This window comes from Sinocyclocheilus grahami, unplaced genomic scaffold, assembly GCF_001515645.1.
Source record: "Sinocyclocheilus grahami isolate Dianchi unplaced genomic scaffold, SAMN03320097.WGS_v1.1 scaffold652.1, whole genome shotgun sequence".
NCBI lineage: Eukaryota > Metazoa > Chordata > Actinopteri > Cypriniformes > Cyprinidae > Sinocyclocheilus > Sinocyclocheilus grahami.
This window is the reverse complement of record NW_015505831.1, coordinates 858,579-877,266: the sequence shown is the minus strand read 5'-3', so window position 1 is coordinate 877,266 and position 18,688 is coordinate 858,579. Positions and strand designations below refer to the sequence as shown.

The 18,688-nt window shown below is 37.6% G+C and overlaps 1 long non-coding RNA gene across 1 annotated transcript in view; it reads right to left on the bottom strand.

Annotated features, from left to right (window-relative positions):
* LOC107558615 (uncharacterized) overlaps positions 1–18,163 on the bottom strand; it is a 189,022-nt gene extending 170,859 nt beyond the window's left edge. Inside the window, exon 1 of the long non-coding RNA XR_001605505.1 lies at positions 18,109–18,163. This is a non-coding gene — a long non-coding RNA (uncharacterized lncRNA). The remainder of the gene's footprint in view (positions 1–18,108) is intronic.
* Positions 18,164–18,688: the final 525 nt, after the last annotated feature.

Below are 18,688 nucleotides of genomic sequence, written 5' to 3'. Positions count from 1 at the left end.
ACATACTGCAAGATAAGTATCAAGCACATTACCGATACACTGTATAGCTTTAAGCAACAGCATATCACGGACTTAAACACATCCTATATGTATGATTATTTCCATCAAGCTGTGTTTAATGAAACAGCATCCTCAATACTAGATGAGCCTTAAGCAGCAAGCCTGTTTCATATCAGACAGTCTTAAACAGATTTAAAAACAAGTCTCAGCTGTGGTAAGTTTAACTGGGTAACGTTAATGTTACCAGTGTGTCAAAATACAACCAATAAGCCTAAAGCAAAAACATCAACCTTAGAAATAAACAACCGTAACATTGAGATTATGCCGCTGAATACAGCGAACCCCAGTTGAAACGCATACACGAGAATGCTTGTTTCATTTAAACTTGTTCTCATGGCCTTAACTATTCGCGTGTCCTCAGAGCGATTAAGTGACATGATCTGGACTACGTGTTGCTCCAGCTGTATGAACACAGAATAATATTTCGCTCCTGCAAACGATCCAAAACTGCTAACATTTTTTTTTTTTTTTCTCAATTAGCAGACCAGGTAATATACACAGCGATATGGATTAAAACAGCATTCACTTATCTTAGATGTGGATTTCAGATGTTCTGAAACATGCTGCAACAATTGATTTGCGAACAGCGATGCTTAATTTGCTCCTGAGCAAGCTGAAAAGCTGCTGAATCTGAAAAGCTGCTGAATAATACTGAATATAGCTTATATAGGAATGCCGCGATAGGTGTCGTATTCCTATAGGTAGATGTGATCAGCTGAGAATCAGCTGATGCAAGCTTGACTCATGTGACCTGACAGAACTAACGCTAACGCTTAATTTCTGTCACGACAACTCTCGGAGGGATTGGCATGGTAATGTACATGACAATGTTCATGTATTTGGTCTTGGCAGAATAGATCTGCTACTGCAGAGCAAGTACCAAGACTTGCTACTGCCAATACATCCACAACATGCTGCTGTAAGCATGTAAGAAATATTGCTGCTGCAAATATAACATACATGAAATAACCCCTATATAGCATACATGAATCTCCTCGTAGCAGATCTATAAAGGTGGAGCTGGGGAAGGTGGAGGGGTTTTGAAGCAAGCTGCACTGCTACGGCCAGCACTAGTCATATATTTGAATGTTGAGCAGCGAGCTCATTGGCTACTGTTACAGGAGAGAACCAATCAGCTGAAGTGTGTACTAAGAAGTGACGTAAGCTGGTCGACAGCGACGTCATTTGTGCGCGGCGTTCAACAACAGAAACAAAGAACTACGTTAACAACAGGAGGATGGAGGACGCTGTGATCGGAGCTGTGTTTTTGTTGTGTCTTGCGGCTTTCACAATAATGGACATGGAATGTCGACGTATACGTAAAGCGATTGAAAGAACGGAAAGGAGGACTAAGAATCTCCAACGACAACTGGCAGTGGTACATTTGCTACAAGTTTTCATACGCGTTTGGCCAATCAATGTCTACTTACGTCACGATTAGTACCAGTTGTGCTGGTTAGACCCTGCTCCGGAGTAGGAGCTAATTTGGTTCTCGAAAAAGGCAGCCCGGTACTAAAATCGCTCCCAGTTCCGGCGGTACAAACACGCCGAAAAGTGGGTAGTTCCACAATTAGTTCTGGTACTATGAAAATGTTCCTGCGGTGCGAAAGGCCCTAATGCCACTTTTGTTTGTTATTTTCTTATTTAATGCATTATCATTAAGACATGTTTTAGTGTGGCCTAAGTATGCAAATACTGTTTTGGCTCATTGTAAATCGAATTATATTCGATATAAATGAATAGTCACTTCTAAACTCTTCTGCATCAAGGAAACACAGCTGTCAGCAGCAGATCTTCATTCGGTTAAGCACTCAGGTAGATGTTCTGCAGCATTTGAGTCGGATGCTAAATGGTCAAAATAAATCTCAAGAGCTAGGAAAGATTTCGTGGCTGATTCTGGAACTCAGTGAGTTATTGCTTTTATTCTAGGAGCAGTCAGGCTCTCATTGGTAATAAATCGTGGTGCTCAATATCCGATCCGTGAGGTGTCAGTTATGAAGACTGAACTTGGCACAGAATTTGTTTTCCATCGCTTAAGCGGCCAGGCTGCAGCCTCTCCAAGAACATTGATTGCCCTTTTCCTTCCCCTCATCCTGAGCAGATACAGTAGCGTGGCAGCAACTGGTAATAATGGGAAAAAAGCAGGGCACTTCAGCCTTGAAAATGTCTGTTAATAACTTTGAGGTCAGTCCTGCCGGCGTGTGGAGCAATGTACAAGGATGCATCTGTGAACCTAGCCTTGCAGAATCAGACTCACGACTATCAGCGTAAAGACTGCTCCGTTTGGCAGCTCATTCTGACCAAAAACTGCCCGTTTGGACAGAAAAAGATCTGTAATGCAAACAACTACACATGCAAGTTTTCACATCAAAAAAAGTGTTGTTAACACATTACAAACCTTACCACTGTCACGTTTATGGTACGTTTTGGTTTTGTTTTCCCTCTGTTCCTGTCTCCTGTTTCTGTTTGCCCTTATTTAGTTATGTTCCTGTCCTCATTATAGTTTGCTATGTTAATTTGGTTTTCCCGTGTGTTTGATTGTTGATTGCTCCCAGGTGTGTCTTGTCAATTACCCCATGTACTTAAGTTCCTGTCAGTGTTATCTGAGTTTGTCTGGTATTGAATGTCGATGTTGCGTTTCCTGTGTGTCCGTGCCTGCCTTGTTTTACCCCGTCTTGGATGATTAAAGACATTTACTTTGAGTTTATTCAACATCTCCTCGTTCTTCGTTTCACCACAGCAGGCCGTTCCGAAGTCAAGCCCGCCGGCCGCGGCTCTCTCCAGTCCGCCAGCCTCTCCGATGTCAAACCCGCCGGCCGTGGCTCACACAAGCCCGCCAGCCATTCAGCACTCAAGTTTGCCGGCCTCTCAGCTGTCAAGCCCACCGGTCATCTCCCTCTCCTCAGCCCAAAAGAGGAGATTGCAGAGGAAGGGACTGTGCGCTCGCTCCAGTGTTGGCTCCAGCCCCAGAGCTCGCTCCAGTGTCGGCTCCAGCCCCAGAGCTCACTCCAGTGTCGGCTCCAGCCCCAGAGCTCGCTCCAGTGTGGGCTCCTGTTCCTGAGTTTAGCCCAGTGAGGGCTCCAGTTCCCGAGTTAAGCCCATGGAGGGCTCCTGCTCCCGAGCTCCCTGCTCCGCCATGGCCTCCTGAACTGCCTGATCAGCCCTGGAGGCCTTCCTTGTCCCCGTCCTGCACCAGCCTCCAGGAGGCCACCCCCCCGGTGCAATTTCCCTTTGTTCCTGCCACCTGTTTCTGTATGCCCTTATTTGGTTATGTTCCTGTCCTCATTATAGGTCATTATGATAATTTGGTTTTCCTGTGTGTTTGATTGTTGATTGATCCCAGGTGTGTCTTGTCAATTACCCCATGTACTTAAGTTCCTGTCTGTGTTATCTGAGTTTGTCCGGTATTGAACGTCGATGTTGTGTTTCCTGTGTGTCCCTGCCTGCCTTGTTTTACCCTGTCTTGGATGATTAAAGACATTTACTTTGAGTTTATCCCACGTCTCTTCGTTTCGCCACAGAAGGCAACCATGACAACCACAGTGGCTCATGAATATTTATTTATTAATCAATATTCATAATACATTTATATTGATTAGGTGAAGTAGAAATTGTTACTGACTATTGAAAATCTTTTTCATTACTTGAAATAAAGCTGAAATAAAATAAAATGTAGGTATTAGACAAAATTTATTAATTAAAAACTAAAACAAAAATAAATAAAAGCTAAAAGGAAACATATATAAAAATGACAAAAGCACATAATAAAATGAGTAAAAATTTAACTAAATCACACAAACGTGGACTTCATCCTATTAACTATGAACCACTTTTTGACTTATTTATGAATTACAGTATATCTATTGTTTTCTTATTTCAAACTGTACAGATGTTTTGGTAAATGTTTTGTAGACTATTAAAAAGCATTTTCATTCATTTAAAAAAAGGAAAGAAATACAAATATTAGATAAAAAAAACTAAAACTAAAATAGAAATAAAGAAAAACTAAATAAAAATAAAATAGAAATAAAAATGACAAAAGCACATAACAAAACGATAAAAAAAATTAACTAAAATCCTTAACTAAAATTCAAATGAAAACTGACAACATAAAATCTAATTCAAAATATTAATATATACTACACTAGCATTTAGTATTAATACTAAAACCACACTGTTCTGAACTGCTGTAATAAGCTTTATAATGTGTCAGCACACATCTAAGTTAGACAGCACGTCCACGAACCGCCCACCATCTGTTCGCTGACCGTCTCGAGGCTTAAACGACCCTGGGCCTGTCATAGCCATTAGTCAATGATAATTTAATGGCAGCATTGGATTGTAAAGATAGATCATCTATTTATTAAAAGTGACTGAAGAGGAGGGACAGTAAAATTGAGCGGCTCTCGTTGATCTCCTGGCTGATTTTAAAACAAGACCATGAGCTCATCAAGTAAAGGCAAATAAAGCGCTGCTTTAAAAGGTTAAGATGAACCACAACAGTGACTGATGGAGCTAGAATTTGTGTACAACACACTCTTTTGTTGTTACTAAACAGAAATTATCTGCCTGTCATTCACATGCCATTTCATTTAATCACAGATAGTTTACTCAAAAATGAAAACTGTCATTATATACTCACCCAAACTGGCATGACTTTCATTGTATGGAAAGAAGCAGCTGCTATAAACAACATCTTTTGTGTTCCACAGAACAAAGGAAGTCATACAGGTTTGAAACAACATGAAGGACAGTAAATGATGACAGAATTTTAATTACAGCTATGAGGAAGTCTTTAGTGATCATTGCAAATGCAGTATTTCTTAACGTATAGGGTTTGTTGCAACTGGCAGCATTTTTACCCACATGCCGCCCAGCAATCTCATCTGACAGCCTTCCCATAATGCTCTACAGAAACCCATTCCCCACTGCACTCATGCTGACCGAATGTCAGACTCTATTTCAAATATCTCAGCTCAATCTACACTGCATTACAGACACGTTAAATGCACCAGAAGAACACTTCACAAAGAGACCAGAGCCTATAAGCTGCTCTATTCAGGACTTTTACTATTTTCTATTTGCTTGTGCATTTATAATGCAGAATGGCAAACATTTGGACTTTTCCCCCTTTGTTTCAGATGTTTCTCCTAAAATTCCTTGGGAAAAATACTAAATAGACCCAACTAAGTCAACATCTTTAATGCAATAAGAGTATAGAGCTAAAAAAAAAACAATGTGCATAGCAGATCATCTTTGGTTTAAGGAGAATCTGATGGGCAATGTTTGACTTGGAAAAACAAGTGAAACTCTAGAGGAGACTTGTGTCTTTTTCTTTAGAGAAACATTTGAAAAGAAGAAAAGTCTCCATTTAATCTCTGCAGTGTTGGGCAGTAACGCATTACTTAGTAACGCGTTACTGTAATTTGAATACTTTTTTAGTAACGGAGTAATTTAACGCGTTATGATTTTCAAAATAGTAATTCGAGTATAGTTACAAGCCGAAGTCTCTATACGTTACTGTCGCGTTACATTGCTGACAGAATGCAGTGTTTTCTAATCTAGAGATTGTAAAAAGGATGTAGCACACGCACTGTGGAGTCAAGTGCCAGTGGATTAGAGACCTGCTCCCGCGAGACCCGACGCATCAGAGTGTGGTGCAGGACAAGATGGGTGAGTGCTGGTGCGGCCGGGTAGACGCTTGTGTGTGGGATGTGGGACAATAAAATGATTCACGGGACTCCCGCAAAATAGAAATATCTAAACATAAAATATCTAAAACAAATATATTGTTATTCATATATTGCACAAAAGCAACATGAACTAATATAAAATATAAACGATTAACATGTGCAAGCGTATGCAGAGTTTCTATTTAGGCTATAACACGTATTTGCAGCGTTGATGCAGTGCTGAAATGTGCGTGCTCACGAATCCTCTCTGTATGACACACGAATTGTAGACATTATGAAAGATTCATTATGCATATATTTATTATGTTATAATAGAGATTTGTGAGATTGCGATGAACTGAAATGTCTTTTAGCATTCTGCCATGCCAAACCATGCACGCAGCAGCCGCTTGTTTTAGTTAAAGATAACAGTGTTCTGTGAATGTTGATGCTTTAATAACAAATATGTATTGGGAGCGTGTATGCTGGGATTTCATAAATTTCATGGAGAAAAAAGTAACGTAACTAGTAATGTAACTAATTACTTTTGAAATATAGTAATCAGAACAGTAACGTGATTACTTTTAAAAGGAGTAATCAGTAATCAGTCATTTGATTACATTTTCAGAGTAACTTGCCCGCCACTGAATCTCTGGTAACAAACTCCAATCAGCAGCTTTTGTTAATGTGGGTAATCGATTATTTGGGCTGTTGGTTTGTATGAATTAAATCAAAGTATTATTTTTGCACTCTGGAAACTGCATCAATAATCCAAATGTTTACCAACATTAGTTTTCAGTTACAGAGCCATGAAATTGCCACTAGTAATGACTCCTGAAAAACTTCATAGCTAAAGCTGCTCATTTAGCACTTGTGCAGTACAGACGATAAAAGACGTGTGGAGTACAAATGTCTGACATCACACAGAATTTGAAAAGAAACTTATCAAATATACAAAAAAAGTGAAATTGATTATATGACTTCATCAGATTTTGCTCCAGTGTTCATTGCATCATTTGCTCACCAATGGATCCTCTGCAGTGAATGGGTGCCGTCAGAATGAGAGTCCAAACTGCTAAATAAAACATCACAATAATCCACAAGTAATCCACACCACTCCAGTCCATCAATTAACATATTGTGAAGTGAAAAGCTGAGTATTTTCAAGAAACAAATCCAACATTGAGAAACAATTGCTTCCGTTTCAATTTGAGTCCTCTATGCATAATATTTCTTTCTCCGGTAAAAAAAGAAAAAAAAAGGCATTTCATCTGAATGAGGAGACAAATATGCACAGATCAAGCACCGTTTACAAGTGAAAACAGTCCAAAACAGTTCTAAACAAATACTGTATGTTGGTGGATTTCAATGTGAGTGGACAAAAGGGCATGGACTTTTTCACTGGAGGATGCGTTATTATGGATTATGGACTCCTATTTTGGCCAGAAGTGATGGTTTAAAAGTAAAAATGCCTTAATGATGAATTTGTTTCTTAATAACAGCTTTTCACTAATTTTTTCATTAACTGATCGACTGGAGGATTATTGTGGATTATTGTGATGATTTTATCAGCTATTTGGACTCTCATTCTGACGGCACCCATTCACTGCAGAGGATCCATTGGTGAGCAAGTGATGCAATGCTACATTTCTCCAAATCTGTTCCCATGAAGATCTTAAATGGCAAATTTTCTGCAAATTTTAACTTTTGGGTAAACTATTTGTTTAAAGCTTCTCCATGTTATCATAGATGCCATAAGCACCTTCATTTTTAAGAGTGTACAGCAAAAGAGAGACTAAACAAATTCTAAGTGTCAGATTTTCTATTAAATTTCACTCACACTTTTCACCAGTGGTCTCAGACTTTTGGCCTCCTTCATACTTCGAAAATCCCATCTTCGTTGCTCAGCCCCACCGGGGAACATGAGATTAGAGATATCACAGCAGCTTTTATCCGATAACATCAAATCAGAATTGCAACCTGGAGATTATCACCGCTACACCAGCAGGCAAAATACGGTGCAACAAGTCGGTTTTTATTTTTCCTTTATACAAATCGTAACTGGATTAGGACAGCCGTGTCTCTTTGTCCTTTATCTCTCTTCTCCGCCTGCCTCTTGTCATTATTTTATTTCATGTATTTTTAGCAGTGATATTTCAAAGGCAGCATGCTGACACATCTGTCATCGCTCACATCCGTTAGAGGGTAACAAAGTGACACCGTTCCTCCGTCAGGAATCCAGGACGGAAGCAGAAAGCTTTCCGCTGCACCCACCTGCAAGATCATCCAGGCGGAACATGCGTTTGATCAGAGGCTGAATTGCTCTCCTACCTTTGCACCGTCTAGTAACACGATAGCGGCTTGCTGACCTGCTTCGTGCTCCAGCTCTCTGGATAAATAATCTGCCTCCTCTCCTCCGGCGCACACTCCGCACATTTAACAACACACCCACATCAACGAGCCCTCAAAGAGCCTCTGTTTAGAAGGTCGGCGTTCTGGGGATTTGCTCCGCGGAGAAGAATACGGCGATATTCTCCACGTGGGATGTTTCTTCTGACTGATGTGGCCAGATGCTGTCAGTTCCTGCAGCAGCAGGAAATAAAGCGGCGGATAGCGACCGCACTCAGACTGAACTGTTAGCAGCAGGAGGAAAAACAACTAGATGGAGGCAATCTAATGGAACAAATCTGTACAGAATTTAAGCAACATCTCTGAGGGACTGTAAGCTACATTAGTCAGGGAATACTCAGACAGATGGCAACAAAACTGGGTTTCTTTTCTCCTGAAATGTGCTCGGATTTGAAGCTGTCGTGAAGCTGAAAAGTGAAAAAATATTTCGCAATCGTGGGATAAAACCTTCTTGTCTTGCATCGTTTGCGGGACGATTTGAGATGGTGCGACGTGTCAGAAAACTTAACCGTGAGAGGATGTTTTTTCTTCTTCTATGATATCGGTCACAGTGAATCACCTTCTTTCAAGGTGAATCACACAAAAACCTGTCAGGAACATGTCTGGATTATATCTCACCTCAAAATCAAGAGAAAGAAAGAAGAAATGATACTGTGCATGCAGAAATATCGGAAAATAAAGATAAAAAGTTTTCAAGACCATGAATATTTTATTTGCTGGTTTTGTGGCATTATTTACATGACAAATAAGTACATTTCCTTCATTACTGTAATGTATTCAGTAATTCAGGCAAAATATGGTGTGACAAGTTTGTCTTTTATCTCTGCCTTATATATTCAGGCTTGTATTTTTTACAATTACTGTAACAGTAAAAATACTGTAATACAACGGTTTTTAACCAAAATCAGAGCAATTTGAGAAAAACATGCTAAACTGTTAAGAAAATAAGTCACAATGCAATAAAAAAGAATCCACATAGTGCTAAAAATAGGCTTTATTGTATGCAATATAGAATAGATTTTGGGACATAATATGACCCAGTTTAATGTTGGTTAGTTTTTTTCCTGGACAATGTAAATAAATAACATATAAATAAATATATATTTTTTATTTTCTAAATATTTTTTTTCTCTAACATCATGTTAATCTAAATAAATAAATCACACATATTTTATAATAAATAAATAAATAAATAAAATAATTTCTATCATTTTGGTAGTTGATTTTCTTAACATCATGTAAATCTAAAGAAAGAAACAAAGAAATCTGGACACGCTCTAGATAAGTTCACATGTAGAGCTTAAGTAATTCTTTTCAACATTATAATGCTTTCTCATATGACAATGTATTTTGCAACTACAAATAAGCAAATTTCCTAGAAATTCCCTGTTTGTCTCAAATTACTGTTTGTTTGAACATCCTAACCTGAAACAACCAATCACTCAATTAATAGTGTTTGTTGGGGGTGGGACTATCTGTACACCCAACTAATAGGTGAGGTGAGGCTCCCTGAAACCTGTTCGAAAACAGTCATTGTTTTTGCAATTTGGTGATGCTAGCTGGCCAAAAAATGACACATTCCAGCTTTAGCTAAATGTAGTAAAACAGAACTGTTTCTTGTTCAGGTTGCCTTAAAAGCATCAAGGAATTTTCAAACCGCCAGAACATTTTCCCAGAGTGGCTGTGACACGATTTAGACCGCAGTGCGTGATACAGGCCTATCCGATATTTTTGTTAGGTGATGCTCTGCAGGAAAAAAAGCACAGGGGGTTAGTGGTTCAAATCCCGGCTGTGAAATAGTATTGACGTAGCCTGCAGCAAACAAGGCGTTTAATCTGAACTGCTTCAGTAGATATCCATTTACATAAATGGGCAAAAATGTAATCCTTTGCCTTGGATAAGAGCTTCACTGACTGGGGGGGAGGGTGGTGTTGGTGACGGGAAAGTAAAAACTGCATTATGCTCTGAGTGTGTGGTTCTGCCATTGTAAAAAGCCTCTCATGCATTCAGGTATAGTTTTGCTTGCTGACGGAGGGCTGGTTTGACTCAGTTCAGATGGATCGAATCGCTTGGATGCATTTACAGCAGACACATCTGAATGGATGAATCTCATTTGGCTCAGAGAAGACTTTTCATGCAATCAGTTCTATGCAACTAGTTGCACAAAATGGTATTACAATCTGTTTTTTGGAGTGGACATGTCATAACATTGGCAACATTTGTAAGTGATATACTGTTCAAAAGTTTGGGGTCAGTAAGATTTTTTTTTTTAAAGAAATGAATACTTTTATTCAGCAAAGATGCATGAAATTGATCAAAAGTAACATTAAATGAACACTCCACTGTTTTTGAAAATAGGCTCATTTTCCAACTCCCCTAGAGTTAAACAGTTGAGTTTTACCGTTTTCGAATCCATTCAGTCGATCTCCGGGTTTGGCGGTAGCACTTTTAGCTGTAGCTTAGCATAGATCATTGAATCTGATTAGACCGTTAGCATCTTGCTCAAAAATGACCAAAGAGTTTCTATATTTTTCCTATTTAAAACTTGACTCTTCTGTAGTTACATCGTGTACTAAGACCGATGGAAAATGAAAAGTTGTGATTTTCCCTGATGAGTGCCCGCCAAAAGATGACAAAAGACAGACTGACAATGTGATTTGTTCCACTTGCCCCCTTCTATCTTTCCCTTTTCTTTTGCTCACACATGCACGCTTGCACCTCATTAGTTTGCTAAGAATGGATTGCCGCCTGTCTGTGCTTGGGGGAGCGGTTGTAATTACCTGGGTGTGTGGCGCAAACCCTTTTGTCATATCTAAAGGCAGCTTTCTGACAGAAGATGCTGAGAAGGCAGCTTCTGTTTTTTTTCCCACTGACAAATTTCTGTTCCTCAGACATTGCATTTATTTAGATAGCCCGTAACACCAAAGAAACTGATGATGATTTCGAAAATTAATTCAAGAACTGCCCTTTGATTTCAGACTTAGTCAGATAAGCTTGGAACTGATGACAGTACTAAACACATTAGTGGAATAGCACAATGTGCTCCTGATGCCTTTCTTCTCTTTCATTCACTATAGCTCACGTTCCTGCAGTAGGCTGCTTAGCTTTCCTGAAACGTGCAAAGGGATTGCACTCATTGAGCTAAACTGCTTTAAATCAACACCTGAGTCATACACTTCCTGTCCAATGCCACCTATAGAAGGCCTTTCTACGAATAATTTTACGAAAAGATCTGATTTGTGTCTTTGTTCTCCCACCCATATACACATACCTAATACACACTTGCACTATGAAAATGTATATTTCCTATTGAGGAATGTTATGTTTGAGACAGAAGTTACAGTGATTATGTCACTTGCTCGCTTTCTCATCCCGTATTTTTTTCTATCTGTTATGTCTTAGACACACACTTGAGTGCCAAGCTTGTCTCTGAGGGGCTGAGCTGAGCAGTGGCATACTTTATTGCATAGCGACTTTTCTGATGAAGATATAAATAGCAGACAGGTTGAGCCCATGGAGCAGCTGAGCTCCAGCTCTAGATCCATGCTACAGCCGCTAATAGGAGAAAACCTGGTGGTGGTGGGAGTGAAAGATAGAGTATAAACAAGAACAAAAGACTGTTTTCATCTTAGTTGATTCTTTGGTGGTGCGCTAAATTTTCACAGCGTGCTTGGATAAATGCGTTTGAGCCGTAATAATCAAGGAACTTTGCTGCCGTACCATGGGTGCAGCAGGCGCAGTGATATTATGCAGCGCCTGAAAACAGTCCCCAGCTAGGTAACTTCCAATAAGCCTATTTTCAGGTGCTGCGTAATAACTTAGGTCTTAGTACACGATGTAACTACAGAAGAATCGAGTTTTAAATAGGAAAAATATAGAAACTCTTTGGTCATTTTTGAGCGAGATGCTAACGGTCTAATCAGATTCAATGATCTATGCTAAGCTACAGCTAAAAGTGCTACCGCCAGACCCGGAGATCGGCTGAATGGATTCGAAAACGGTAAAACTCAACTGTTTAACTCTAGGGGAGTTGGAAAATGAGCCTATTTCCAAAAATAGTGGAGTGTTCCTTTAAAGTATTTAAAATGTTCTAAAAAAATTCTATTTCAAATAAATGCTGTTCTTTTGAACTTTCTATTCATCAATCCTGAATAAAATGTACACAAAAACATTAAGCAGCACAACTGACAATAATATTAATAAAAACATTTCTTGCGCAGAATATCAGAATGATTTCTGAAGGATCATGTGATACTGAAGACCGGAGTAATGGCTGCTGAAAATTCTGCTTTTCATCACAGAAATAAATTAAATTTTCCAATATATTCAAAAACAAAATTGCTATTTTAAGTTGCAATAATATTTTATAATACTACTGTTTTTACTGTAATTTTTGATCAAATAAATGCAGCCTTGGTGAGCAAAAGACTTTTGAACAGTGATATATAAATTGCAAGATGTTTCACCAGAGCCTGTTTTTGGCAGAATCTCATGAAATTTCCCAGCATGACGTGATGTCATTTCCCATGTTTCTGGAGTGATTAGTCATATGACATGGTTTGAAATGTCACAAGTGGTGCAGATTTTTAATATACTCTCTCTTGACTAGAGCAAAGCTTGAAATAAGCCATATCAACTATATGTTCTTGGTTGTAAACATATGACATCGGTAAGACTATTATGAGATTGCTAATTGATAATTAAGAGATTATGAGAGTGCTACATGTTTCCTATCCCAGAAGTGCTGTCAGGAGAATCCCTCAGATGAGCAAATACAATAGCGGCAACCTGTGTTTTTTTTGCAGATCATTAGTAGCAACTTTCAGTAGTCAAGAGAGATGATCATTATCGGCTGCCCTCCGCTTAACACCCTCTCTGTCTGCTGCTGAAGTTTTCCCCGGAGAACACCTTTAAATGGAGACGGCATGTCTAACAGAACAAATTAAAGAAGACTGGAAATACAGCAGCATAATGAGCTGATTTAACACACAGGAGAAGGTTCAAAACCAATAGCCCGATAACAAGTGCAAAAGCTGCCAATGCGTTTTGGCTGGGGAGTCTAATTTCCTCAAACGCGGTATTCCCAAACATGTTTGTGCTGGAATGTACAAAAAAAACAATGGAAAATTGCTCGAGCTATTTCATTAGAACAGTAACAAAAGTGAAAGTCATTCCTCACTCATGCTTGGAATTAATTTCACACATCAATATTCCCAGTCTGCGCTCGTGGTGAGGCATAATGCCCCTGCATGTCAATGCGGAGTAATCAATTAGATCTGCCTGTTATTGAGGCTTTTCTAAGACCTGATCAATACGTCAATGTCAAGCCACCAGACTCCAAACAGCAATTAAAACATGAGCAAAGCAGATATAAATATGCTTCGAGTGACTGTACGCTCATGTTTAGGTGCGTGTCAGGCTTCCATATGGGAACCAGAGCTCGTCTAATCATAAAGAGATTACATTTTCCAACAGAATTCACTTAGCAATGACAGAAACGAGTGCATCGAGGCCACAAGTCAAGCATGAAACTGCATTTATTTCCTTCAAAGAAAAATCAGCCCTGTAGGGAATACAGGAGACCACAGAGACTATTTCAATATCCACGACAGAAGCATAAAGTACTAAAAGACACCTGGGACATAAAGACAAACCTCTGATATGCAGACTTACCCTCCGGGAGTCGACTTACAGAACACATTTTAAACAACACGACACTGTCTTTACCAAGAAAATGCTGCCAAGGTCACAAAAGCGAATTCAAAGCATCAGCACAATTCATATTGGATTTCAAATAAACCCGAGAGAAAGCGCGAGCTGGTGCCATTCCTCACAACAAGACAAGTGACTTACTACCTTTGATTTGGCCGGAAGAAAAATGCCGGGGAGGAACGATCCTCATCAAACACCTATTTTGCTTTCCCAACTGTGACTTGAGAACCACAGTAAAGAGAACAAAAGCAAATGAAGGAGATGGTACAGCCTTTACTGTCAGACTGTATGTGAGCGTAGAGGCACACCAAATGCCCGCTGAAACAGGTGATGCTACTGAAAACAACATGTGGCCTCATAATACACCATGGCATATGGGCCATTCTTCAAAACAGGTGCCATGAGCCCGTCGCACACAAGTGCGTACAAAAATACTGAAACATGAACAATGTGCTAATACAGACTTTTTATTTTCTTTCATCATGACATTGCATTTTTTGCATCCTGCCAACTTCAAACTCCTTGCAGCAAATATTTACATTAAAGTTCGCATTTTTCCTCTTTATATATTTTGTATTTTTCCATTTATTTCCCCATGCGTCATCTGCGTTTGTGTTACATTCCATTTGTAGACTTTTCCATAAATGCCATGATATCATCATGCTTTCAAAGACATGAACTCTTCAAGGACAAGGTAAAGTCTCTTTTTTTAAATGGTTGCTCTAGTACGGGACAATCTTACATCAACCCTGTTGAAAGGGTTATTTATAGTCAACCACCGATGTTTAAAAGGATTATTGGTACATATATTTTTACAGTACTAATTAACTTTTGTTAATGTTGTTAGCTAATAAAAAAAACAATTTTCCATAGTAGGCCTATTTCATGTAAGCTGAGCTCAGTGCATTAACAAATACAATTTTTGACTTTAAAAATGCATTATCAAACATAGAATTTAACATTAAGTTTACTAAATGCTGTAGAAGTATTTTTCATGTTAACTAATGTAATTAACTAATGCTAACAAATGAAACCTTATTGTAAAGTGTTACCAGGATAAATTCTCTTCTGAAGAAGCACCAGTTTAATGACTTTGAGGTTTGCAATGTTCAACTAAACTGTAAAATTTAATCAACTAACTATTCTGAAGGCAAAATTATGTCCCAACATATATTAAAATGCATTAAATTAGTGGGAGATGGTGCAATGCAATTCTGTAACACATTATATAGCTGCTAAAATGTTTATAATTGTAAAACAAAAAGTATTTTAAAGTCACAATGAAATCAAAAATGACAAAAAAATAAATAAATCGTATTTTTCAGCGGACATCATTATTATTTTTTTTATTATGTGCTCTTATTCCATTCAATTTATTTCCACAGGTTATGCATCAAACATGTTACTATTATATTCTTCCATTTGTAGACCAATGACCTTTTCCAGTAACCCTATCATTCTTTCAATAAATGAACTCTTCAAGGACAAGTTAAAGTCTTTTATGTCATTTTATGCTTCAATTTTGTCAGTACAGAACAATCTTACATTATTGACCTTATTACTATGGTTATTTATTGTAAACAACTGATATTTGAAAAAAATTATTTATAAAAATTTCAGCATTAAATTCTCTTCTTAAGAAGCACCGGTTTCATGACATTGAACAAAAGGATTTTTATGTTGAAATAAACTCTAAAATAATGTAATAAATAAACGAACTACTGAACTGTAATGTAATAAATGAACTATTCAAAAGGCAAAATTATGTCCCAGCACATATTAAAAATGTATTTAGCTAGAAATGGCACAATGCAGTATATTAACACATTATATACCTGATAAGATGCTTAAAATCTTATTATCTGTTAGATTATACTCTTATATTCTTTTCTATTGAATATTGCGGTGTTTATTATAAATCATTTATCTGCACATAATTATTTTTGTATGAATTAACTCTTAATCTTTCATCTTTAATTAACTCTTAATCTTTAATCTTTAATCAAAAACATTAACTTTCTCTCTCCTTCGCAACAACATCTCTCCTCTGATGACGTGTGCAATGAAGTACTGGGCAAAAATCACTTCCCTCCAGCAACCTGTCACTCACATGAGATCACAGCAATTAAAAAACAACATCAATCCTATTGACCTTATTACTATGGTTATTTATTGTAAACAACTGATATTTGAAAAAAATTATTTATAAAAATTTCAGCATTAAATTCTCTTCTTAAGAAGCACCGGTTTCATGACATTGAACAAAAGGATTTTTATGTTGAAATAAACTCTAAAATAATGTAATAAATAAATGAACTACTGAACTGTAATGTAATAAATGAACTATTCAAAAGGCAAAATTATGTCCCAGCACATATTAAAAATGTATTTAGCTAGAAATGGCACAATGCAGTATATTAACACATTATATACCTGATAAGATGCTTAAAATCTTATTATCTGTTAGATTATACTCTTATATTCTTTTCTATTGAATATTGCGGTGTTTATTATAAATCATTTATCTGCACATAATTATTTTTGTATGAATTAACTCTTAATCTTTAATCAAAAACATTAACTTTCTCTCTCCTTCGCAACAACATCTCTCCTCTGATGACGTGTGCAATGAAGTACTGGGCAAAAATCACTTCCCTCCAGCAACCTGTCACTCACATGAGATCACAGCAATTAAAAAACAACATCAATCTAACCAAGTCCCAATGGACAAAGTCAAGTCCCAGCCTACATTTCCTCTTGTTCAAGAAGCCGTTTCACTCACATATATCACAATAGAGAAGAAAAAGCGACTGCAATTTCCATTTCATGCTGACTTCTAATCTAGTAGGAAAGGCACCCATTTCGTACTAATGACCCATTTTATGTTCCGCCAGATGTTTAGGCACAGAGAGCTTATTTATATTACAATTTCACTATCAAGGAGTATTTCCCTTAAAGAAAAATGCATGTTTTCTAAGTTCAAATGATGCGAGTCATTTCTCAAATGACTTGCATCAGTCAAAACACTGTTGAAAATGAAAGATCTGGTCTATGTTGCGTGCACAGATGCAACATATTGTTCAAAAGACATGTAAAAATTATACACGCACAAAGAAAATGGTCTTTTTACGTCTTCAACAGCAAACAAAACACAGCCAGACGAATCAAATATCAAAGAACTTTGAGAACAAGGGAAGTAACTGAGGAAAAAAAAAACATCAACTTGGGAGAAAAAAAATACAATAAAAATAAGACAAAAAAATCTCAAACGTCAGTAAGATTTTTTCAGAAACTCCATATTTATATTTCAAAGTTAACATAGCAGTAATAAACAACGTTTTCACAAGCTAATGATGATTTATTTCCAGCCAGTGTGAAAATACAATGCAAAATACTTATGAGTAATTAGAAGAGCAATTAGATGCAATCAGCATTTTCATGAAAAAAAATCCTTCTAGCAAACTTTCAAAAATGGTAACATGGTAAACCATTTTTATCATAATGATGTGTTTGTACTTGATCTGATCCATAAAAATGCTTAAATAGCTACCAACCTAGCTGTTACTGTAAAATCTACTGCCATCCATACAAGTTGTATAATAAAAGGCCACATGAATTACTTATAGTTCAACCACCAAACACAATCAGGATAACACACGATACTATAATAACGCCACAAACAGCAAAGAAACAACCCAACATGCATCCCAATAATCATAAACAACAGAAAAATCTAAACAAACTTGCTAGTTCGCATAGACATTTCAAGAAATGCTTCTCTCCTTAAAGTATAAGGTCATTCTTACTTTTTACTCATAAAAAAACACTACAAAAGAATATTTTACAACAAAAGTATACTCAAAGCCTTATTAAATATAATATAAATTGCCTCTGTAAATTGTAAGGCAATTTAAAAAGCTATATATAATACGATTTTTAAAATGCAGAATGGCCTATTTAATAGCCTATCCACATACTAATTCAAACTAGACATTGTTCTCCTGTTGAAAGTCCTACTATGTTTTACAGTGGAAGCTTTACTCACTTTCAGCACCTCGGACAGCGCCAGTCCCTCCATCACTAATACTCGCGGCTTTGACCCGGCAAACACTTCAGCGCACTAAACCGCACTGGACAAACTCCAGCACCCACGACCAAACCACAGAACCCGTCACAGCTCACTGTTCCTCCAACAGGCAGGTCTGAGCAGCTAACCGCTCTTCAGCGAGAAGTAAGAGAGACGCGTTTCACCTACCGCTTCAGTCGCCTCCATCCTCCGAGCTCGCGCTGCTGTGAGTGAGTGTGAGAGAATGAGCCTCAATCCTCTGCGCCACGAAACCTGATGGTGGGAGTCGTTACGCGACAGGTGCGCCGTCCAATCACATCGCGCTCTGGGAGACACACAGCCAATCAGCAGTAAGACAAGTTGCTCTGTTTTGCATAGCAAGGTTGATTGACGTTGTGAAAAAATTCAAAGGGAGGAATTCGCTGTCATAATATCTTAGTAAATTAAAAGCAGTACACAACAATTTAAGTGTACAGCACTGGGCAAAATAAATAAAAAATGAGAATGTTAAAATGCATCTCACTGATTCTTGAGATATAAGGCATAACATTTCACACAACTTTAGTTTTTAGAACAACACTTCCCCTTTGAACGTTCGTAAATACAAATATTCAATCTGATTTCATTTTTTAAAATTATATTATCACTCACCATTTTGAAAGAAAATATCAATTTTGTGTATTTATATGTATGTATGTATATATATATATATATATATATATACACACACACACAGGGGGGCAAAAAAATATTTAGACAGACACCAATT